The sequence below is a fragment of the Melospiza georgiana genome, chromosome 4 (assembly GCF_028018845.1).
Source record: "Melospiza georgiana isolate bMelGeo1 chromosome 4, bMelGeo1.pri, whole genome shotgun sequence".
NCBI lineage: Eukaryota > Metazoa > Chordata > Aves > Passeriformes > Passerellidae > Melospiza > Melospiza georgiana.
Window position 1 is genome coordinate 49253516 of NC_080433.1, and position 25950 is coordinate 49279465.

Here is a 25950-nt window from a genome sequence, read left to right on the forward strand (position 1 = left end):
TATGAGAAAGAAACACTTGTTAATAAAATATCTGGGAGATGATTGCGGTCTTTGATTTGAGGTTATATTTATATTTATTCTCTAGATGGAGAACTATGCTGAATGACTTCCTAATCCTCTGGGAACAGCTCCGTGGAAACAAAAGTAAGATGTGGGGATGGACAGATCTTTTTAAAGGATCTGATATTCTGTATGGAACTTGTGAGAAGCATCCTTGAAATATGGTCACACACAAGATTTCACAGCTTAGCAGCCAACAAATTCATGCCCTTCCAACTCCAAATAGGAAATAACTGCCTGAGAAATAATCATGAGTGCTCAAAGAAAGTGCTCTTTGGAAAATAGCATAGGTTTTGTTTTGCCTACAGGAGGTACCCACCAGGAGTGTGTAAGAATGGTACTACAATCTTAAGTGTGATATTTGAGTAGTAGTCTCTTTTAAATACAAGGACTTGTTCACCTAAAGTTTTGTTAAAATCTCTATAATTTAACTAAGATGCCATATCCATTACATAATCATTATTTTGTTGGCACCTGCTTGGTTTTTGCCCGTAAATGTTACTTAACATGTCTAGGATATGAAGGAAATGCTTAGAAATTTTTGCACAGTGTCAAGCATTTGTATCATAACACAATTGGAAAATTAGGTATTGATGGTAGATATATGATCTACCTTTGTTAACATTATATTTGAGTGTTTAAACATCTTTATACTGTAAGGTGATTACTTGTCTTACTGTGCCTTCCAGTTTTATGGATGGTGTCTCTGTATAGGAAGACTGACTGGGTCCCCTAAGATCCTGTAGGAAACCTGTAGAAGTTTAGAGAATGGAGGCAGACTCTTCTAGTCCATTCACTGGACTCCCATTTCTTGCTATCTGACATCTTTGATGCTCAAGACAAAGGAAACATAGCTGTTCCAGACTACTTTGCTGTACTGAAATTAACTTACGGGGAAGGATTCATAATATGATTCATAATATTTTTAACATTGTGCAGATGTTAAAAATATAAGCTTAAAGATTTCTGTATCTCTTGTTCATAAGGATGCAAATAGTTTTGCTTTTGATAAAAAAAATTCAGAGACACAAATACAGAACTGCTTCTTTTCAAGCATGCAAACTAGCATCAGGTATCCAGTACTTCTGAAAATTTAAATAGTGAATTATCTGCAGGAAAAGGACATCTCATAAGCTGACAATCCAGGTAACTGGAAATGGATTTCAGAAATCTCTTGCTGAAGGGGTACTGAGCAATCCTTGGATAGAGGAAATGGAAATTCTTTGAAAGATCTGTATTTCTGTGAAGACTGGTGTTTAGAAGGGGGTAGTACCCTTCAGGTAATGCTTTCACAGCAAAGATGGAGAGGCTGAGCAAAGTGTGTGTGCAGTAATGTGTGACAGAGAGAGACAGATTGTTAGGTGCAGAGTACACTTAAAAAAACATCACAGCTGTTCTGTCAGATATGACAAAATTATATAATACCTATTTTGAAGAAAGTTTATGGCTCTTAGGATCATAGAGTCACAGGTAATTCAGGTTGGAAGAGTCCTTAGGTAGTCCTTAGCCTGGGTGGCTGCAAGGGTTCTTCTTTCCCAGGAAAAGTGCTTTGCATCTCTCCTCTTTGGATGTGAAGAAGATCCTTGACTCACCTGTCAGCCAATTTCTCCAGCCCACCTGGCTCTCACTGGATGGCAGGCCTACCCTCAGCATATCAGCTGGCCCTGCCCCTTGGTGGCACCTGCAGACCTGAAGAGAGTGCACGCCAGTACATCCTCCAAGTGCCTAAAAAAGGGGGTCAGCAGGACAGGTCCAACATCACTCCTCACTGGCCTGCAGACAAAGTGTGACCCATTGGCCATTACTGTCAGAGGCCTATCGTCCCAGCAATCCTTTACACCCCTGGATATCCATCCCTACAGAGTGTAAAGTCCTAATATTTATAAAGGAACACTGTGGTAAACAACGTTGAAGGCCTTCCTAAAGTTGCGGTGAATGACATTCACTGGTCTACCAGCAAATATTTTTCTTTAGTTATATTTTCTTCATTCTTAATGGAATTTTAATTGGGAAACAAAGCTATGATGGAGTTATTATGCACAGCTGGGCAGAGAGAGGCCAGAAGGAGAGAGAACACAGTGAAGGGCAGCTCCTTTTGCCAACAGTTCAGTGAGTTCTGTTCTCTGTCTGCTTCAGTTCAGTTGGAGAAAACACCTGTGGGTAACAGCACACAGCACTTCCATATGTACTTAACCGTTGTGCAGATGTTAAAAATATAAGCTTAAGGGTTGTGCAAATATTAACTCATTCTAATGTGTCTTGTTACCCCGTTGAATCCAACATTAATGTTAGGCATGGCCAAAGAATCTGTTCAGTGCATGTATGTGCAGAAGACCCAGGAGTAGCATTGCAACCTTTTAGAGCTGTGAATCGGATTGTAAAAGTGCTGAAGTTGTGGTAGAATAGAGAGAACACACACCTAGGAGACTGATTTGCTACAAGACTACAGGGATCATCATAGAGCAGACATAACCTGCAGCTGAGGAATTCAGTAGCTTGTCTATAGATGGTGTGATTTTTTTAGTAGCAACTGATACCAAATCAATTCTCTTGGCATATGCTTGAGGAGATAACCTGCAAGAGTAACCCCAACTTTTAAAAAAGTTGTTATATTAAAACCAAGTACAATAATATTTTTCCTGGACTATTGCACTTCTATAAAATAACATATAGAAATTTTAAATAGAACATGGATTTATTTTAAATAAAAAAGTAGTCATTGTGTAGCATCGTCTATGCCACAGTCTATTGGGATTTCAAAGACAGCTTTCGTTCTGTACCAAGAATTTTTTTACCAGAAAAAGTGAACCATTGAACACTTCCCCAAATATTAAATTCTTTCCAAAACAGGATCTATTCAAAATACAGTAATCTGACTCCAAATTCTATGATATTTAACCTATGCAGACTCTTAAAGATAACATGGAAGGGAATAATCTGAAGGAAGGGATTGTGGCTGATGATTCATGTGATGACCTAGGTTGTGCTGAAAGAAGTAAAGAGTGAATTTCTCTTTTTACCCTTCTATTTGAGAATGAAAATGGATGATACTTACAAGAATTGGAACAGGATAAGAAGAGAAAAGTGACTTGGTGAAAGGGGTTTGGTTTATAGCATTGGAACTTGGAGATCTCTGCTTAGTGAACAGCAGTGCTGCCTTAGTGTCCGTATACATCACTTCATGCTACATTGGGAAAATATTTGAGATTTCCTCAAAGTTGTGCGCAGTCCTCCATTATTAGGCATAATTTTTATTTTTCTCTGTGCTGTTTTTGTCACATGATGTTGATTTCCTGGCTTAAGATGAGTTTTCCATTCAAAATGTCAGTTTTTATGTATAAGTGCTCTCCCAAAGTGGTGTGAGGTGGTTGTTAAAGAGCAGTGGCTTTGCTTGGAGAACGTGGTCTTTGCCACACTTGGCTAAATACTTGGTTCTTGTGTTACTCTTCACAGGTGACTGTGCATTGTTACATGTAATGATATCTTAATTTTATCACAGGTAATGTGGTTTGAAAGGGAAAATGAAACAAAAAGTTGTACTCCTGCTTAGTTAGCCTGCTGTGAAATTCTAGCTCTCTGGGATGGAGACATGTTAAGAGTGGAATTAAAATGTATATCCTCTGGGTAGTGTGATAGTGGCATTTGGAAACTGGTGTGCTGGAAGGGTTAGTGCTTATTAACTGGAAATATTCTGTATGTCTGTATTGCTGATAGGAAAAATGCTGAAGTAGTGAGTAGATTTCTTTTCATTGTGACTGAAATAAAGAACATGAAGAAAAAATTTAATGTAGTTTAATATATGTGTAGAAAATTGTCTTGGTGGTGTACAGGCAGTACTTTACAGTAATTGTAGTATAACTAGGAGAATATTAATGCATGCTGCTTTGACCTGCTATCAGTCATTGTGATTTGAATAAAATTTGCATAATACTTTGCATATTAGTAACATACTACTCATTAGATTTTATACTGCTAGGATGGTGGATTAGCAACATTATTGTAGTAGCATTGTTCCAACAAAAGGGATCAACTTCTATATTTCTCTTTTTTCTTACTATTTTCCAAAGTAATTTATAACAACGTTTTTAGAATATTAATATTATTTTTATCAGGATTAGTAATAAATCCTGGATGGCCATGTTAATACTACCTACCAGTTCCCTGTTAGCTTCTCATTTGTATTTATACTACCTTATTTAAGCATTCCTAGACAGTTTTATTTGTGATAAAAGCTATGTACTTTCACTATGACTTTTAAAATGTTTAGCATATTTAACAGTGACAACAGAGAGCTTAAATGCAGTGGTTAAAACCGAAAGCTGGACATAAAAACTATTGATTTGATATAAATAGTTAAAACTATTAGAAAAATATTTCACTACAGGTGTATTAAAAAATGTTATGAAAACTTGTGACTTGATTGGCAGCCATCATTGCTAGCAGAGAAGGCTTCCAGGATGGAAAGTTTGTCCAGCGTGTGTCTACAGTGACTCAAAGTGCATAGATCTTGGATCACAGGCAAAACCAGACAGGGAACTTGTCAAATAAGGTAAGTTATTTTTAATTAGGAAGAAAACTTGTCTGTTTGTATGCATTTCCCAGAGAAGTTGTTGCAGTTCCAGTGCATTATTGGAACGTGTTGATTATTCCCTGTCTAATACTTTGATTTGACCTCATGCATTTAGATTTTTTAGAGATATGTTAGAGGTAGACACTGCATAAAAATCCAGAATGGCTACTAATCTCTTTCACCCTCAGTGTGAATTATCACTATCAGGTTCTTTCTTCCTAACTGCAAATGAATTCAATGTACAATAAATGTGAATTCCACTGGCCCATAGTAAAATTCTTGGTGGTGCCAGGAAACTGTATCAAGTTCATAGAACAGATATGCTCTATGTTCTGAATTAGGTTTTTTGTCAGTGGAAAGATTACATGCATTTACATTGATATGTACTGGTTTCAGTTAATATAAGTCCTGCTGTAATGTCAGTAGTCATTTCTTTCCTCTATTTATTTATAGCTTTCAAAGGAACTTTTACAATTCTCAGTAGAGCTGTCTCCTAAAGTTCCAGTGACATGCAAACTGTTTTGTTGTTAATCAACCTCCCTCATAGCCAAGCATCATGATAATTCCCAAAGAGCCTTTTTTGCTTTCAATGGAAGATGCACATTTATTTTTCAAACATTGACTTTTTAAACTAAAGTTTTCATTGTTGTTTAAAGAAATAATTTTTCACATATCCTAAAAGACTTATCCTTAGACAATATCTCAGTGTATTTCTTTGGGTTCTTGAAAAAGAGTTGTAATGTAGAATTGGCTCTGCACTACTTGATAGCAGAAATTTTACAGTGTAACCAGCTATTTTTTATGCCTGGTAATAAAGGTACTGTTAGCAGGCCACATGTGTACTACTGCTGCCTTTACCTTGACTGCTCCCAGTTGTTTGAGAACTTGTCAACCTCTCACCTGTTCCACACTTTCCATAACAATTATTGACATAAAAATTCTGTGGGGAAAACAAGTGGATAGATTCCCTATGTATGTGTATGAACTGAATTAGAATTGTATGTAGAATTATATGAATTTGAATAGCCACTGGCTAAACACAACTTGCATGAGCATTGAATGGTAAAATATTTCCCAGATGGATTTAATTTAGATTGCAAGTTCCCAGTGAAGTTATGTTACGTATTTGTATAGAACATTTGCTCTTTGAATGGTGGTTCATCTCAGAAGCTTTAGAGTGTAATTAAGGACTTGTATATGTAAATCATAGAAATTAAAGATTGAATTTCAGTGTAAATTCTAAAATCCTGAGAGTTTTAAGGGAAAACCTATCTTGGACCCTGGTTAATATACCTTCCCATATGGATATACCACATGTGTGAAAATTAGTTGAAAAGAAGTATCTTTCATCTCTTTCAAACCTCTGGAAAGAATGTACTCTTCATATTTTAATTTTCGGGTATGTATGGGAGGGGTGGATCAAAAATACTTCTCACCAAATGTTTGGCCCTTCCAGATACCAACCTGTATTTCTGGCGTTACAGCTGTTACTGTTAGGGAGGAAGGGACTTCTGTGAAGGGACACAGGATCTAGTCTTGTGTCTAGTCTAGTCTAGTCTAGTCTTGTCTCAAGTGTAGTCACAGTGGATGTGACACTTGTGCATTCAGAGAATACCAGAATAGTATTTTTTAGTAGTACATAAAAAATTTTATGTCTTACAGCATAACTGGACAAAAGTCTCCCGTCTGCTCCCAAAGGACTCATTCCTAAATCTTAGCAAAATTTTGCGCTATTTTGAAATATTAGAAATACTACAGGATCTTTGCTTTACAAATTCAGAGGATGGATAAATACAAGAAAAGAAAAATGACATAGCATGTGATTTTAGACATAATCATGCTTTTTCAAATCAAAAATTTAAAAGGAATCAGTCTATATTTGGGTAAAGATGTATTTTTAATTCAAACATTGATAAACAGTTTTAAAATAGAATTCTGAATGCTGTAGTTGTAGAGATTAGGAAAATATAAAAGTGCAATTTTTAATGTAGAATTTTACAGAATTCATACTATGGATTTGCAGAGCTCTACTTTATTGACATAATTAGCTGTAATTCAGAGTCAGTATTAATTGAACCAAACGTTATTAACAACACTTTAGAATATAAATGCTAATTTAATAAAGAATGACGAATTCATTTAACTCAGCATGGTCATCCTCTTTGCTGAATTTTATCATTAGCTTTCACTGTGTAGAGTCTCATGGCACAAATCAAGAATAGGTCATGCATGGTTGCTTAGTGGTTTCTTAATTAGTATTATAACCCATTTGCTTTGTTAATAGCTTTGCATTTGCAAATATCATATCCCCTTTTTGCTGGGGAATCGTCAGTGTAGTAGAGTAGGCCTGTTAAGGAAGCAGTAGAAATCAAATCCTGTATAATCCTGCGAAACATGTTTGTCGTGTTCTGTGATCCAAGTGACTGTTCTTTGTTGTAGCTTTCTTTAATACCCTTCTGTGAGAACCTGGGCTGACATGGGACCTGACTGCAAGATTGTATCTTTAAGGGTGGTGCTGTCATTCACTGTGATTTTAGCTATCTATGTTAAATGCATAAGTTCTTGATACATGTAGGTCAAATATGTAATCTCTGCTGGCTTTTTTTTTTTTTTTTCCCATTTCTACCAAAAAGAGAAATGGTTTTATCAGAAAGGAAACATCTGTAGAGTGGAGATATGGCTGCATTGCTTACTGTTTAAAAGCTTCCTTAAACCCTTGCACTGCGTTGCTGAGCAGAGCAGCTCCTTGTCTCTAATGACAAACCAAAGCTGTGATGTGCCAAGTCCCACGTCCTGTGGGCAGACGTTTACTGCAGCTCTGTGGTGTGCCGTGGGGCTGGAGAGGTGGGGTGAGAGGCACTGCAGAGCTGAGCTTGGTGCCGAGGAAAGAAAGTTCTGAGAGTCCCCTTGGCTGCTGCTGCTGGGCACTGGTGCAGCTCGTAGCCCCATACTATGGCTGCTGTGAAGAAAAGCGGCTCTGCTGCATGCAAACCCAGCACAACGGTGATAACTATCTGCTTCTGAAAATGACAGCCAGCTACACAGAGGGCACAGTAACAAGGGCTTTAGTGTGCCTACCATGAAATCTTATTTTTACATTAAAAAAATACCAACATTTTTAAATAGGAAAAAAATTAATTTTCTCATTTCCTACAACAGAGTCATGTTGTGTGATTTGAGCTAATGTTGCTCTTGTTTAATGATCATTCACTAGCTCATGACAGAGGCTACAGAGTATAACAAAACCAGAATAAGCTCACTCAGCACATGGTTGGAGGTTTATTTGTGGTTCATGCTGCACAGATGGGTAATAGTTTGAAAGTGCAGATGGAATTTAAGGAACAGCAAGTTCAGTGGGGAAACTGCTGTATTGAAAAGAGGAAGAGAACTGAATGAATCAACAGCTTGAGAGAAAAATATTGCGATCCAGCTGGTTATTGCACAAATTATTTCAGCATCTCCTAATGTATAAACTGTGAGGACAAACAGCAAATATTTTACAGGAATTGGCTGCTTCCCCATTATTCTCTTATACAAGAAGTACCTCTCAAACCTAGTCAAAATAGAAGGGTTTTTTTTCATTGAATGATGTTGTATGCGGAGCTAGTGAAGGAAAGATGCAATGATCTATCTAAACAGCAAGACAAAGCTAGAGAAAATGAGTAGGGCAAAGTGGCTGCAGGTTTTAACCCCAGGGTTTGTTAATCCAAAGAGAGAGATTAAAAAGCCACTTTGGTAAGAAGGGCAACCTGCCAGGCTCACCAGTCTGCAGGTCCTGCTAGTGCTGAGTGCCTGCCTCTTGGCAGGACCTGGTTCCAAGTCCTTCAACAGCATTTTCATTGTGCATCATCTTCAGAAAGGGCGGGCACAAAGAAAGCCTCCCTACTCTTCTGGAAAGAGTAAAGGGAAGAATACTTCCAGCAAGGTTTCACCCACCTGCTTCTTTCCCTCAGCTGTGTCCACTTGTCACACCCTTTGCATTTACCTGCTTCCCACCAATGCCACAATTAAGTTGTGTCTGCACTGATTTAACCTAATGCCAGTGTGTTATAGACTTCAGCTCTTGAGTGATTTTATTATCTGTTTACTCGAAACTTTTCCGTTTTAGCTCAATTGAGTCTTTCATCATAATTAAGTAACTGGGCTACTCTATACTTTCAGATTTTCACATCAGAGATTTTTGGAAAAGTTTCATTCAATAAATAAGATCTGATAAGAAAAAATGAAAAAATATGATGAAAACTCATTTTTGCAGAACATTTACATATTTTATATTATTCTCTCAGTCCTCCAATTTTCTAATATTTCAGTAATAAGTATGAGGCAGATATTTTTAGCCAAGTTATAAAACAAAAAGAATTATTTTTGAAGTACTAAATTACGTATATATGTAATTCCAAGAATAATGCAGAATCCATCATTCAGAATAGGAGAAGCCTCAGCAATAAATTCATTCCTTCAAGCACTGATTTAAAAAGAGGGAGAAAGAGAAGAATAAAATTATATAATCAGATGAATTAAGACTATAATTTACTGCTGTGCTCTGATTTATCTCCTGCTGTTAGAGATTGTCTCATAAGTGAAGCCAGAATGGCTGAGCATTTAAATTCAAATTTTTTTAGAACTGACTGTTTTTTTTCTCAAAGTTGTATGTTTCCAAATATTTAAATTCTAGCTTATTGAAAAAAAAACAACCTTACCCCGAGAACTTGCAAGGTTATTTGCTGTGTATAACTAATTTTGTAAAAAGAGATATTGTAAAGAATTGTAAAAGCCCCAAATAAGTAATTCTGCATCACAGTGTGGTAATGCTCTATTTAAAATAAACCACCCTCATGACAGATTTTCTGTAGAGTTCTGCTGTAGGAGCTGAGAGTCTTTCATCATAGGAAGAAATAAAAAGGAAGTTATTAATGGTTTTTGTTGTGTTTATTGGATTAAAGAAAAAAATCCATTTATTTTTTCTTTCTTTCTTTCCATGAACTGGCCTGTTTCTTCCAGAAGCCCATTGAGATTTACTCTTCTAGTCTGTCATTCTTCTGTTTCTTGAACTTTATAAATGGTGTTGGTTGTTTTTTTTCAATATTGAAGTCATACCATTTTTGGTGGTAACATCAGTGTCCTGATTGATATTTGATTAAAAAGAAATTAAATATCAATTTTTAACACTTCTGAAAAGGGGCCTTTCTTTCTTTTTCTGGTCTATGGAAATTTTTTTTCATGGAGCTTCTACGTTCTCTCAGAAGATAAAGAAAGTGAAGGTTTGGCTTGTTTTTGAAGGAAGCATTGATGCTGACAGAAACAGAGAGGTTTCTTTTTGAAGGAGTCACAGCATGGGTTTGTATCTTCCAGCTAAGAGTTTATGATTGAAAACAACTGGAGGGGACCTTGCAAGGTCATCTTGAAGGATTTAATAGGGAAAGATCCCAGCATTTATATTGAGGATCTGTTGATTCATTTTCTGGACATAAGATAAATTGTGGTGTTTTCAACCCTCATGTACAAAGAGTCTTTTGAAACTCAGATGGACTGAAAATGGGAAAAAAGTGTTAGTGCTGTTCAGAGAAAAAATACTAATTCTCCAAGCTAGCAAGTTGTATAGGCATGTCTGTAAAGGTGATCCCTGCCCAAGAGGTGCCAGCAGACATACAGTGAGTGCATTCACTGCCCATCCAGCCGACTTTGCTGAGAAATTGAGTGTAGCTAATAATGGAGTACCGTGCCAAGGGAGTTATGTCCCTTCTAGTAACTAGGCTAGTTTTATCCACTCTGATCTGAGCATCTCTACATGAAACTGCTCACATCTGCACAGACGTGTTTGGTTAGTGAAGACAGCTTCCTTGGATGCAGAGAGACATTAGAACTGTCTGCAGCTAAAACCTGTACAGCATTGAACCCCTCTGCCTCCTACTCCCTCTAAGTGTGTCTGTGGAAAATTTCCTTCCAGCAATGGTCCAGGCTGGACTCGCTGGATTTTCAGTGGTTTTGGTTGTACCTCAAAAGAAAAAAGATGCTAGATTGTATTATGGGGATTCTGATGGCTCAAGGAAAGAAGTGATTTTGTGTAAAACATTATTCCTTGCAGAGCATGTATGGAGATACCACAGCAGGAAATTACATCAGCCTAGCTTTTAGAGAACAGACTCACAAATAACATTCCTTAGCAGAAACTGACTGACATATTCTTGTTAGTGTCAATAGGTAGTATCATAAATTACCATTTATCACTTTTGTCATTGGCTCATAAGGAAATACAAAGAAATTTCTAGCAGTGAGACGGTGACTGACTGTTCACACTTTGACTGGAACAGCAGCTTTATAAATAGAGTAACCAGTCTGCATAGCCCTCTGCTGTGTCCTGCAGAAATAGCCTTTTACCTGACTGTACGAAGGAGATTGAGTTGAATGAGGTTAAAAAGTAATGCACTTATGTGGCTGTGTTTTTGCCATGTCAGGCTCCATGTGCAGAGGGTGAGCAGAGTTGTGCAGTTTATGAGGTGAGTGGAAAGCATCGATGCTGTCAGCCATCAGGCTTCATCCCTTGGTGCCATGGACTACAAAGAGCCAACCACTGATTATGGTTACAAAACTCTGTTAAGGAGTACAGGAGCCTCATGTAGGATGGCATGGATGGACACAGCTGTTCCTGTCCTGCCTGCTATGAACACAGTAGTGCTTTGCTCTGTAGGAATATTGGTCAACCAGCTATGGTCAGTGTTTCTTTCTGCAAACCACACAGCCTCCCTGACTTGTGTGGTTATTTATGAATTTTATCTCTTTGTTATGAAGAGGAAAATAAAACCGAGCAGTTTCTATCCTATTTCTGGATTTTTCACTTCAGATTTTAAATATCCTCTTATAGTTTTCACAGTCTTTAGTAATAATGGAAGACTGACAAAAGAAAAACGGATATGCATGAAATACAGAGATACATTCTTTGACCATGTCCCCTCAATGGTACTATATATCCTACTTTAATTTTTGAATTCTAGCTTTTTCCTTGCTCTCTCAATCCACAAATTGGTGGATAATTGGTGCTTTCAAGACAGGTTTTATGTGCCCTCAAGTTCTATTAGTGTAGAGAAACTCAATTTAAGAAGCCATAATTTGTATTAATTTCTTTAAGCATCCAAAGAAAAGGCTCAGCTTGAATGAGCTAACAGTAAGCAGGGCATGTGAGAAGCCTGGATGTTGGCTTGTTCTTGTCCTGTCAGCTTAAGGAGCAGCTCCTAACTCCATTCTGTTCAGGCCTGGGACTGTGAAGGGGAGAGGCCTTCAGTGGAGGACACAGCTGGACTCCTGGTTTTGAGGCCCTTTGCAAACAGCATTGAAATGCTGTCACTGCAGTGGTTTTGGCTTTGGTCATGTTCCCCCTGAGCAACAAGTCTTTTGGGAGAGGACTTGTCTCTAGGTTGTTAGATTTTTGCCCTCTCCATCTATGTTCTCCAAAAGGATATCAAGGAAATACTGTGTATCTTTGGTCAAAACTGTTTTTTTATGATTTAGTCTGAATAGTTCAGAACTTTCACTATTTTAATCATTCTTTGATTTATCTTTCTTACAAAGAAGTAAGTGCATACCAAGTAAGTGGATCCACTTGAGCCATGCAGTGTCAAGCTTCTGTCAAGTCACAGAGAAAAAGATTAAAAATAAAAGGGCCAACTTTTGGTCTTCATCTCTCTGATGCAAGTGCCAACCTTTTCCTCAGTCAAATTTTTTAATTAAGTGTTTTAAAAAGAAGAATATGCTTTGAAGTTGTTGGATAAATCAAGGAGGATGGGAATTCAATGGGTTTTAAGCATAGGCTTTGAGTAAATCATTAGGGATTTTATGAGGGTAGTGTTAGTAGAGTGCAAACAGTAGATGGTGAATTTGAAAGAGGTTATACAAGGATATCTACATGCTGGATCTCTCTGGAAATAAGATTTTAAAAATATATTGGAGATAAAATGATAAAATGTGAAAATCATAGCAAAGAATAAAGTATTTTAATAAGATCGCCCTAGATAATTATACGTAAAAAAAGTAAAATGTGTTAAAAGGCAGGTTACTTGTTATTTTAGGTCTAAACTCAAATCAACACTTAACTTTTAGCAATGGAAATTCTTTCTCCTGCCTGAATTTATGGTGTCCCTAGGGTAGTGCTGTTTTCTTATTGAAATGCTTCAAGTTTCTATAATATTCTGTTCAACAGATTGCATAAGAATTTTAGAAATAATTTTAGTTTTGTTTGATTTTCCAAGGAGCAATAGGTAGATGAGTCTAGTGCATTCTGCTTTCTTTCTTTAAAACAAATTAATGTGTAAATATTTTTGCCACCAAAGCTACAAAGGTTTTAAGATATACTTTCTTTTTTTGTTGACCTTTTTGATGTTTCTGAACTTCAAATAATTATAGTGCTTATTGACATCATGTAATTTCAGTTCTCTTGTCTGCAGGGACTTTGATGAAACAGTGGTAAATCCTTAATAAATTCCTTCTTTCTATAATACGAGAGATAATTTGGAGACTAATGGGAGAGAGCTCAGCTTTTTACTATTTATGGCAGAAAGTTTTGGTCCCTTCAAAACATACCTCACTAATGATATGGTAGACATGTCATAGCTAGAAATATTGCACCATCCATCTTCCCTGAAGAAAAATATGGGCTAAGTAGTGTTTGACCAATTGATGCCACTATTCTGTTATGGTTTGCTGTTCTTTGATAATCCCAGAACTATAAAAACCGAAATGAAACTATGCAAAATGAAATGCACAGCATAATTGATAAACTTAACACTGTTATGACATTTATTTATATGATGGCTCTGCTAGGTTCTGATAAGCCATAGCAAAGACCAGAATCAAGGGGTTGTTAAAGCTTCGCACTGCCTTCCTCTCAGTGCAATGCACTGTATCTATGCTGAGACCCAGGAAAACTCTGCTAGGTGCCAAATGCTTCCCTAGATACCAAATTAAACAGGTTTGTACAACTAGTATTTTCCTAGTGTTTTCCTTTTCCCTCTATTTCCTAGAGGGAAAAAGGAAATTAACTAATATTACTTTGTGAACTTCCAAAGGATAAAGTGAATCCTCCACTAAGGAATATGCAAAAGTTCTGCCCTATCCTCCTCTGTAGTGGGGTGGCTGCTGCCTTGCTGAGCAAGCGTCTCCCTGTTCTGCAGCCCTGGGCTTGGGAGAATCCAGCTTTTGGTTTTTAAAGCTAGTCTAAGCTATTAATCCCATCCTACCTTTAGTCAGTGGTGAAACTGACAGCAGGCATCTCCAGAGAATTATTAGTCATCTGGCCATTTTCTGAAAGTATTTTTTCTCCTGACTTGGCTATTTTTCTCCATTAAGTGGATTAGTTGGTGGTATTTTGATTACATCTGCTGTCCATTACCTTTTCTCTTTTTACATCTGCTATCCATTACCTTTTTCTCTCTCTAGTCTTTTAGGTATTTTATATGATCTAAGTCTTCTTTTCCAGGGACAAGGATTCAGCGAGTAGCCCAATAATGAAGCCCACCTGATTACAGGCAAGGTCCTGTCAGATCCAGTCCACCAATAAAGTTTACACACACAACTACTGCTGAATAATATGCACTGGAAGCTGAGACTGGAACACGGAACTTTTACTGGCTGATTATTTGTTCCCTAAGGGCTGGGCAGGAGTTTGGATGTAGGGATCTTGTAAGTAGTCCATTTTTTCTAAGTTGATTAAATGGTGCCCAAGTCCTGTTGTTGACATGGCTATCAGCCTTGCTGGGAGATTCAAACAGGTATTTTCTGCAAGCTGTCTGCATTTGAAGGTGATTAATCTTCTCAAAATCTTATGTAACAATTCATAAGAAATTTAGTATGTGATACAGCTTTTGCTGATCCAGTTGTGGATGTATATTCAGAAGATATTTTCTAAAACAAGATTAAGCTACATGTACCTATTTTTCTACAAGTACTTTCTGACTGGTACAATAAAAGTTGCAACTCCATCCTCTAATCATTGACTTGGACTTACAACAGGAGAACTGTGTGTCCAGACATGGCATCTCAAGGTCAGCCAGCCCGCATTTCTGGAAATAAATTATATGGTGCTTACAAAAATGTTCTGGTTGTCTTTCAAAGTACCCAGGGCACCTTTATACTTGTTGAGGTCAGTATTGTAATTCCTAACACCAGAGAAAAACATATTTATCTTCACTCAAAATTGAATTCTGTTACTCCATCTTTTAACTGTTCATTTTTATTTAACTCATTTGAATTACAAAATAAACTGCTTATGAACTTTTCTGGGGTTGTTGTTCATAAAGTACTGTAAATAAGATTAATTTTTTTAAAATCACAACTGAGTAAAACATGTCAAAAGAATTTCTGAGAACATTAGTATTTTGTAAAAATGAAGAAAATAATTTTTGTGTAGACTCATTTATTTAGTCAGAAACAGTTTTTCCAAATCTAAGAGCAGTTTTACCTCTGATTTCTTTTTAAGTGTTTTTATGACGTGCAAAATATGTTAAAGGAGATAATGAACTATCTGGTCTCCTCATCTTATGGCACAAGAAAACTAGTCAGAAATGAAAAGGACGTAACTTAACAGTTGGAGGCATGAGAAATCCAGTTTGTATTCAGATTTCTTTCTGCAACCAAAAGAAAATGGCCATGTTTCTCACACTAGGTTTGAAATACTACAAATTCCAAATTTTTTGTAAACTCTGTGAGCTGATAGCAGACTAGCTTTTACTGATGAATATAAACCATCTCCCACATTTCTGAGCTACTTATTCATTTTATGCCATGTAAAAATAATTATAGCAGAAGCTGTTCCTAAAAAATATTTTTACTGTTGTTGTAAGACTATGTAGGACTTTTTTCAGCATCTTGAAATTACTTTGACAGAACATTAGGCATGACTTAAGAGATCTAAAATATGATGACTTGTGCTATGCGCATGTAAAATTTATATCACCGGAATACTTTGAAGACCCTTAGTAAGGGTAGTTTTTTATCAGTAAAATGGTAATTCTTGCATGTTAATAATGCCTTCCTACACATTTTGAAGCTGTGTCAGGGGCAATTTAGATTGGATATTGGGAAGCAATTCTTCACCCAGAGGATGGTTGGGCGCTGGACCAGCACCAAGCCTGGCAGAGTTCAAGGAGCATGAGAACAAGTGCTGTGCAGGGCCAGGGATGTGGACTTGATGATCCTTGTGGGTCCTTTCCAGCTCAGCATATTCTGTGATTTGAGAGCAGCTCTCAGAGCAGCTAATTGTTTCTCTCATTCTTCTGGAGGTGTAGCAGCCATAGCTGGCAACTCGGTATCTTGTCATCCCACTGAGCAAACTTAAAAAAAAATGTGCTTGGTAGTAGAGTGGGATTAATGCTTTGGTCTGCTGAAAAATAATTGCTCAGAAGCAGTAATTATGCAGAGTGCATAATTATACAGTGTATAATTATACATTAAACACTGCATGTCTTGAGTTGTTTATTTCTGTTGACTTTATTTTTGTTACACAGAAGCAAATTCAAGTTAGAATTCCTTCAAAATATCAACTATCTAACAAAATAGTTTTTAATCATTGCTGAAGTATGACTAAGGTACAGGTGTATCCTAATCCATTTGATGAATATGCAGTGTAATTCGATATTCAGTATTTCTTCTACTTAACTCTGCACCGTGACCTCTGTGTCAATAAATGGCTGTCTTTTGTCTCTGGAGGTTGCTAGACACTTTTGCAGCACTGATATGCTTTTGTACCCCAGTTGTTGGCATCATCTTTTTCAGAACAAAACTGGGAAAGGAGGCATCTGACAAATCTTTCCCTTAGAAAGTTTAGAAACCTTGATTTGTTCAATTTTCTTAGCATGCCTTGTCCTGACTGCATTGGGCAAATGGTTCTTACCAAATCCAGGGAGCTAGAGTGACAAAACAATATACCTAGGCTTAATCTTTTTTCTTATTATGGAACAGTTATAGCTATTGTACAGTTAAGGTTGAAGTTTACTTTCATTACAAGCCTGATCTACAACTCCCATCAACCACTTATCCCCAAAACAAGCCATTACCTGTGCAATTTCACATCATATCTCATGCAGAGTTGTATATTTCTATGAAGGCTAAAGAAAGAATACAGAAAGGGCTCTTAAAGTTCCAAAGCTTGATTCTCTGCTGCCATAAACTAGTTTTAGTCATCATAAACAATGAATGTGTCATACAATGTGCATGTGTATATTTTATTAAAGGGATTACTACCTTGATTATTGTCAGAATCCCTAATAAGTCCTGTCATAGGGCCCTATTTTCACTTTCTTATTGCTTTGGTGAATGTTTACTGTCTTGAGATTTTATTTCAGCTTGATGTTTGTGTTTATGCATGAAGGTATGTGTAAAATATCAGCCAGCTCAATGCAGTTATTGTGAAGCAAGACAGTTGCACAACAGATCACTCCTTTCTTTATGTAAACACTATGTTGTAGCTTATGAAAAGAAATATCAAAAGCCTAAAAAAATCCAAAATGAGATATCAGTTACTGGTTTAGCACAGGACAAAAAAATTTCTGGATAACACCCTGCCAGTTGGCACTGGCAGACAGTAAACCTTATATTCCACTTGGTGAAGCTGGCATTATTAGATTTAAAAAGTCCCAATTACTTACCTGAAATTAAACTAGCTTCAATAAATATCCAAATTATTCAAAACTTTTTAGTAGTTTTCTGTTTAATCTCACAATTTTGTGGTATGATAATAAGTGGCAGAAAAATATATGTGCTGCTCCCTCTCTCCCTATAGTATACTCTAGCATTGTTAAACTACATTTTCCTATTATTTGATCAAATTATTCTTTTAATTTGGTTAGGAACCAGTTGTGCTAATTTAAAAATGTAGTCCAATGTAAAAATTGAAATGCTTGTGTTTTCTTATCAGACAATTTGCTTTTGAAGAATAATCAAGACTTCTATCTTGAACTAAAAAAAATCAATGTCCATGTTAATAAGCTTTGGTTTTTTGTAATGACGGGATCTAAATATAGAAGGGACAGAGCCATATTTATTCTTGCCACATTTTAAAAGGAATATGTAAAAAGTTTTAGACCTTTTCATTTGATCCTAGGTGCCTCACAACATTTTTTACTTCCTTTTGTAACTCATTAGACAGACCCTGTGGTATTTGAGAGGTGTTTTTTTTGTGTAGGAGTTTCACCATGTAACTGACAGTTTTTCCCTGGAATAACCTTCTTTTATTTCACTAAGATATATCTGTAGAACGGGCTATCAGTTGTGACAAATTGATGTTTTCTTCTGGAGCTCACCGACTTCCTTTGGATTAGGTGTATGAGAACAGTAAATCTCATTTCCAGTCCTGACTTAAACTCAGTGCCAAAGAGCTTTTGCACTTAACCCTCTGTGTCACCTATCTTCTCATGAACAAAGTGAACATATGAATAAAACTCTCAGTTTTGTTCTTGAAAATCTATTCCATGTTGAAATAGCAGAGATACCAACTTTTAGCTATTTAAGGAAGATGAAATATCTATAATCATCATATTTTAGTAGCACATGTAGTTATTTTGCACTGGAGACAGAAATAAATTGCATGCTATCTTGTAGTACTAATGAAAACAAATAGAAGAACTTATGTCTTCTGTTGTGCTTGCTATGGATTTGTCATGAAAATTATCTCAAACAAGTCACAATGCACACCAAACAGGTTTTTTTATACAACTCAATATATGGTTTTGCTGCAGAAATCTAATTAATTTGATTGATAATAGTCACCATTTATTGTATAGAACTGCTCTACAATGGCTAGTGCTTGAATTTTGGTTGGTCATATTAATTATTAAGTAGACTCCTTACTGATTCCTTTGCCCAGTTCTATTTTAAAATTGATGGTGTGAAAGGAGATGGTCTTATCTCAACTGAGATAAAATTGAGGGTCATAACTTTTTTAAAAACCATAAGGTGTAACAGACTGTGATCTACTTGGGATGAGACCTCTCTCAAATAAATGTCAAACTGTAGTTCCTTGCCTGGAAAATTAAGAGGCTTGACTTTTTCTTCATTAACTTTACTATTCATGTGCATTAGAGTGGTGTGGTATGTCTTTAATTTTTTTTTTTAATCTTAAGTCTTTACATTTATTTAAGTTATATCTTAAGAAATGTTTTACCTGAAAATTTCTTATTCCACTATTAAGCTGAATTACAAGGATATAATAAAAGGTGCGTGGGAGTATGGATCTTGATTTCTTTCAGTGCATTCAGAGATCAATGTGTCTTTCTCAAATTTTAAATATTTAATTTAATTCAGTATTTTCTTATAAATTTTAATTTTGGATAATTTACTGTCCTGCATTTTTGTTGCTATTTGTAGCAGATAGTCCAAGTAAAGCAGATTGGTGTTTGACATGGACATGTAAAAATACAACAATAGCCTTAATTTATTTGACGGCATCTTCAGATAATCTATACATTTCCTTTCACAATATGCAGAATTTTAATGGTAGGGCTGTGAAAGGCTTTTGGGCAAAGGATTAATTTGCAACACTGGAGCAAAAACCCTCCTCTGTCTCTACTATGTGTGTGTGTGTGTGTATGTCTGTGTCAAGGCTATGCAGCTCTTTTGTTAACTGGGAAATTTTTACTGCAGTGTCTGTCTGCAGCAGTATACTTGCAGATGCATTCTGCAGTGAAGGTGCAGTCCTCTCCTTAGAGTACAGATCTGAAGGATTTGAAAGATTTTTTTCAGACTCTCCAGGAGGTGATAAAGAGAAGTTTTAAAAATATCTTTCTAAACCAGAACTCAGGGTGTTTATTTTTCATGGTTTGGGGGATTTCTCATGGTCTTTGGTAAGACATTTTATCAAAGGGAGGCTGAAAAAGAAGGGGCTGATGTAGAGCCATTGAAGAATGACATAAATTCAGCTGGTTCTCTCTTTGGGAAGGGAAAAAATATAGTAACTTTCTATTCTGGTCTTTTCTGTGAAAAACTGAACATTTCCCAGTGGGTTCTGGGTCAAGATTTGTGTTTGTAATGCTTGAGGTTTTGACTTCTTTGGTGTTTAGACAAGAATATTTCAGCAGTGTTTTGGAAAGGAAAAATAAAAACAAGGCTGTCATTGATTTTGGTTTAGAGAAAGCAGTAGTCACTGGCTTGAGAGCTATCCAAATGAATCATCTTGATGGGTCTACACAGGAAAGCAGTTTAAAGGGTAAAGAATAAATTAAAGGATATTCCTTTACATTTAGGGTTTTTTCCCCGTATCTATAAAGCTGGAAACAACATATGAACTGCCCTAATTTTAACTGATTCTTAAATTCCCGAAGGCATAAATTAGAGAGAATATATATGTATAGATATATATATAGGCATATATACATTGTTATAATTTATAGAGCTGTTTGAATATCTGTGATTATAGACTAATGTTAGCATCTCAGGTTTTTTTTTTTAGGTAAACCACTCCTTTTTCTATGATTCTATTTTATTGCAGCTTTTATTTAAGTTTTTCATACCTATCTAACAAAAAGTACTGTTAAATTAATTCATTCAGCAGAGTTCAGCTACTCAGTGCCAGAGGAGATTGGTCCCAAAACATGATCCCAAAATAATGAGGGCTAGATTTAGCTGCCCTTTTGCTGCTTTTTCTCTTTTCTCCTATGTAAAAGAAGAAATGCTAATGCTGACTTAGTTTTTCCACACTTAAAAAAGAGAAGATGACTTCTATTAGTTCACAATGCCATGCCCAAGAATGCACTAGAGATTGCTGCTTGACCCATCCCTGGGACTGTCATGCCGATGGAACATGCAAGTGCTCTGATGAAGATGAACATAGTGCCACAGATGGGTTGAAAAAATACCCTCCAAAATCTCCTGATCTTTGGGTCCTCAAGTGTTTTTTTTTGACCAAACCAGTGACAAGAAAAAGCTCCCCAGCTGGGACAAGTCAACTGACAGCAGTATACAGAGCCATAGTAACAAATTGTGAGGACTATGAGGAACACAATTAGAATTTTTATACATATCTAGTTAAAATACTTGGAAAAGCATTATGCTGGAAACATAATGAGCTTGTATGACTCAGAAAAGATAACATCAGGGATGAGATTACTGCAGAAGCATAGTTACCTAGTAATATTATTTTCATGTAATTTTCCCAAATCCCTGTCATCTGTGCTGCTTAATAAGGGTTTTCAATGGATGTCAAAATGAAGTATTTGGAAAAAAAAATATCCAAGGTAGTACAACTATTTTTTTTCCCTGTTGTTTGAAAATATTTGGGTGGTATTAATCTAGGGGAAAAAAAGTGTGGAAATTACATGTTTTGTGATAAAATTCTAAGTGAAGTAAGAGTTTTTCACATCTGAGCTTCATATCTAAAACCAGGGATTTTTTATTTTTCTTTTGTTGTGTCTACATTCTGTTGTTAAAAATACCTATATCACATTTCAAACTGATCAAGGGAAAGCCATTTGTTGCTAAAAAATTTCTCTATTCACAATATAAAGGTAATGTGATAACAGCAGTATCACATTCACAAGCATACATAGATGCCACTGAAATTCACTTGTTTTCCCTGGGGCTTCTTCATCCTCCCTTTTAAAATGGTATCAATTTATGCTAATATTTATCCTATCCTATCTATCTTAATGTCTTCCAGGACATTATCCTAATAAATATCTCCCAAATATTCAAGGCAGTTACTTATATATAAAAGCCATTTATTTATATGTAAATTTTGATTAACTGGTTCGAGGATGCTGGTATCTCTCCAAGCAGGGTTAAAAGCTGTGGAGCAGAGTTGCCAAGTGCAGCTGCTGCGAGCACAGTGGTGGCACCATGGGCAGCAGAACTTGCTGGGGTTCCCAGCGCGGGAGGGAGGAAAGCTGGTGCTGGCACGAGGTGCCCTGGCTGCTGCCTCCACGGCCCTGCAGAGCTTCTGACACGGCCTAAGAGCCAGGCAGGAGCCAACTGGAAGCTGGAAAGGCTGCTAGCCAATTCTGAGCTCTTACATGACCACCCCTGCCAGCAGCACACGAGTATGGCCTATTGCCGCCGCTGGGGTTTGAAAATGCAAATTATCGGAAGTGCAATCTGTAATTATTATTTATATTGATAAGTAAAAGGGCCTTACTGCATAGCTGTGACACATTCAGTTTGGTATGACATTCTAGTTCTGGAATTATTTTGCAATATTTTAACATTTATTTTTTAAAAAATTAACTAGTAATAATAGTTTAAAATATTATACGTAGACTGTAAAGAGAAAGAATAACTTGAAATTTTTTTTACAAGGCATACACATTATTCAATGTTCCCTGCCTTTGGTTGGATGGCTGTGGTTCCTTGAGCTTACCAAAGCAGAAAGCTTTTACCAAATATGTAAAGAGGTGGTACCTAATTTGTACTATGCAGAGAATGGGAAATTGCTTGCACGAGGTGTGTTCTTGATTGTCCAGGGCTACTGAAAACATAAAATGTGTTGAAGATATGGGTTTTAACTAAAAATTAGAAACTATTGTATTTTGAATCAAAAGTAAATACTTTTGAATGTTTTAAACTTAAGATGATTTTTGAATCAAAACAGTCTTAAAAATTAGGTTTTGAAGCAGATATTTATTTAAAATATTTTGATTTATTCAAGTTGAATTCATTAATTGGTTGTGGTTTTGCTTATTGATTTCTCTGCAAAAACCCCTGAACAATGTTCCTGTAAAGTTTCATGGAGCTGCAGCTCTGCTACAATACATTTTTTATCCTGTGTACGGCACATACAGCTGTCACATTCCAAAGCTCATAGTAAGGATAGACCCAGTCTAAATAAAGTGATGAGGTTTTATAGCTGCCATTAATTTTTGTGAACTCTTTTTGCAGTTGAATGGCCAAATATTTATTTCTGTCTCGACACGTGCAGACAATCTTAATAAGCTGACCAGTACAGGATACTAAAGGATGTGTGAAAATGTGTTCTTCAGTCTGGGTTGTGTTATTGCCTTGGTTTATACAACTCCCCAGGGTCCTTAAGGTGGGAGAATAGATTGTTTAGTAACACACTAACAGGATTTGAAGTGTTTCACCTCTAGGACATTGATTTATGTCCCAGGCTAGGTTGGCACTGAGTGTAGTTGTCACCTGAGAGCTTTTGTTTGGCCTATGTGAAATGAAAAGCTTAAATTCATAGTGGACAGATCCAAATCACGAAATTACCCTCTTGTTTTGTGCTAATTATGGCCTTTCACGTTTCAATAAAGAGACAAGGATTAAATAGACATTAAAACTTCCCTCACATCCCTGGTGAGTAATCTTTGTTAAGGCACTTTGTCAGGTTATCCTTGACAGTCAGGTGCTGCTGTCATCATGCCAAATACCCATTTAATCAGTAATGAAAAAACCTTCAAGAACAGAAAATCTCCAACACTACCTTAAAAAAGCCATAGAAAATGTTCAGGATGAGAATTTCTACTGTTTAGAAAACTGTTATTCCTCTAAGACTTGGAGTCTAGCAATCTCAAACTCTGTCATCTCAAATGGTTGATTATCATGTGTCTAATTTCAGTGAAGAAACAGGGAAAAGCTGCATGCATGAATCACATTTCTATTTTTATATCTACTGCACTACAGATGCAGAATAGTGTGTTCACTGAATAGAAGCAATTCATGCTGAAATATGGGGAAAGTTCTAATCCTAATTGACCAAGCATGATATTAAATACAAGAATAGAACCTGCCTGCTGAAGAAAGTGTGTGAGTCCTATGCTACCTAGGTCATAACTTAGTGAAAGTAATATTAAAACTTTATTCTGGATTTGCTGTGGATGAACAAGGTTGGGGAGAAATTTGACTTAGATAGGAGATTTTATTTTGTTGTATTTTTTGCCCCAGAAGTATGGTCAAACAGGTAGCTGAGCAATGGGTGATTTCAAATGTCAGGGCACCCCCAAACAAAAGGATAATGATCCTTAAAGCCCAGCTGCTACAAGAGTAGGAAGCACCCAGGTCCCCAGGATGTGCAGCATGAAGATACCCAAAAGGGAATATCTCCATGGGAAAAAATAGCTCAGATCTTGTGTCTGAGGGCTTGGGAATGACTAACATATCTTCCAGGAACAAGAAGATCCTTTGAAATACATTAAATCAGAGAGGAGACTCCTTGATTTTGGATTTCTAAAGCATCATCTAAGAAATCCAGAATACTTTAGATAATTAAAAGCTGATAAATTTATTTTATGTTATTTTTTTCTTAAGGACTAGAGCAGCCATGCTCTAGTAAATTAGATGCCAGCCTGCAGCCATGTAACTTCACAGTCCCCTTCTCTGTTAGTGGAAAATTGGTAAGACTCAGTGTGAGATCCCATGGAAGAAGAAAATGGCTTTATTCCAAACTATGATTTAGTTCACAGAATCACAGAATGTTTTGAGTTAGAAGGGATCTTCAATATATTATTTCAGTCCAGGGCACATCAATTTTGTCAGGCAAGAAGGCAAAATAGAGGAAAAGATTGGAAAATGTAGAGTTTTGATAGGACTAACTTGAAATTTTATATGAGCCTGTTGTATGTGGAGAGGAATTCTTACACTATGAATAGTGAGCATTTACTGAGTACATGTCTGGGTCAAAAAACTTAGCACTCTGCAAGGTGAATTGATTGCATATTTGGGACTTGACAGGCTTTCAGTACACATTGCTGACATTTTGTCACTAGAATGGGAACAGAAGAACAACAATATTTTGCATTAAACCAGTAAGGAGACCTTCTCCATAAACTTACAAAATCTTGGATTTTTTACAGTCATTTCTCTAGTTGACTCATTCTACCAATTAAATCAAATTTCTAGATGCAGCTACACAATATTTGCATCACATCTCTTTTTATTATGTGAGCTACTAAATTCATGATGGGTTCTTTGAAAGCAATTGTTTATTACCTTGTTTGTGTACTTTTTCTTCATGTTTTTAATTTGCCAAGTCAACCAATTGCCTCATTTTTATGAAAGCCAGCTTTTAGCATAGACTGTTTTGTTGGTATCATTAAATAAAAGACATTAAATGATTACTGCAGTTGTAGGGAGTCATGTACTGTAGTTTAAACCTTTAGTGAGTAAAACTTACACATATGCAAAATTTTTCTACTGAAATCTGTTACTAGCTTTGTCAGCTGGCACAGCAATATATAGAAAGGAAATAAACTAATTCTTTTGGAATAGTGCAGGGAAACAGTACATGGCATTATCTTCTGGGGAAAAAAAAGCTGAAAGGGGAATGTCCTGTGGTTTGTGTTGCTCTTGGTTTTCTTTTCCTTTCTGGTTTCTTCCAGCTTCAATGTGGAATGTTCAAGTGGCTGTTCACTGAAAAATGTCTTTATGATCTTTTTGGCTGTACAGTTTGTATAGATCCAAATGGATTTTCCCCCCACAGATTTCCTTTTCTATAGGAGCTTTTCTCTTCCCATTCTCCCCTACCAAGAAATCTCTTTTTAGAGCCCATGGAGGAGGTGTCAAGGCCAAGTGGGGCCAGAAAGAATGGTTGCTGCAGCAACAAAATAAATTTGTCCAGGCATCTGGAGCTGCTGTGAATTGTGTTTCAGAAGCAGCTGGGCTGGGTGAGCTCCCCAGGGCCCTGGTTTGCAGAGGTGGGAGGCAGCTCCTCGGGCTCAGTGCTGCTGCCACTCCTGTGCAGGTGCCTCCTTATGGGGCTGTGTCCTTCTTCCACCCACGGTCTGGGCTGCTCTGGAGTGTGCTGGGAGGGAGCAGTGGGGAAAGGCAAGGTTCAGGGCTGCACACCTATGGCTGAATAAAAGCTGCCTGTCTGCTGCCTATCTGCTGCTTGCTGAGCTGGCATGAGCTGCTCTGTGTGGGTATGTGAAGGGTGTAACACTAGATCTGAACCAGCATGTTCATTTCTTCGTAGGGCAAGTTAGGAGATTTATCACGAGAACAACTCCAGCCACAGCTTCTGGCTGCAGAGCCAATGTAGAGCATGAGCAGGGACAGCTCTTGCCTCTTTGCAAAACAGGTGTTTACTGAGCTTTTTGAAGGGAGACTTACCTATTTTTCAGGCAGAGAAAAGACCTTAATCTCCTTCTGGAGTTGTTGTCAGAGCATTTCCTGATTACACAGGGGTACCTCAGAATAACTGTTAATCATGTTCAGCTCTCAGGATGGGCTCTGTGCTGCTTTTGTCAGATTAAGGGCTAACAAGAAGATTGCTTTTTCCCTGAGCAGCTCATTGGACTTTGCTCATGGAGACTGTGACTGGCGCTTCATTTGATATCCTTAAGCAAGCCTTTCAGTTGCTGTTTGAGGTCATCTCTGGTTTCCTGGGCCAGCAGGCGGAGGGGTGG

General features: G+C 36.9%; 1 protein-coding gene across 3 annotated transcripts in view; it reads left to right on the forward strand.

Moving 5' to 3' along the window:
- Positions 1 to 25950, forward strand: part of TAFA2 (TAFA chemokine like family member 2) — a 189382-nt gene that overhangs the window by 69502 nt on the left and 93930 nt on the right. The window contains exon 2 of one of the 3 annotated variants that reach the window (XR_009114406.1): positions 86 to 144. The exons of the other annotated variants lie outside the window; for them this stretch is intronic. The gene's annotated coding sequence lies outside the window, so the exon portion shown is untranslated. The remainder of the gene's footprint in view (positions 1 to 85; positions 145 to 25950) is intronic. 3 annotated transcript variants of the gene reach the window in all.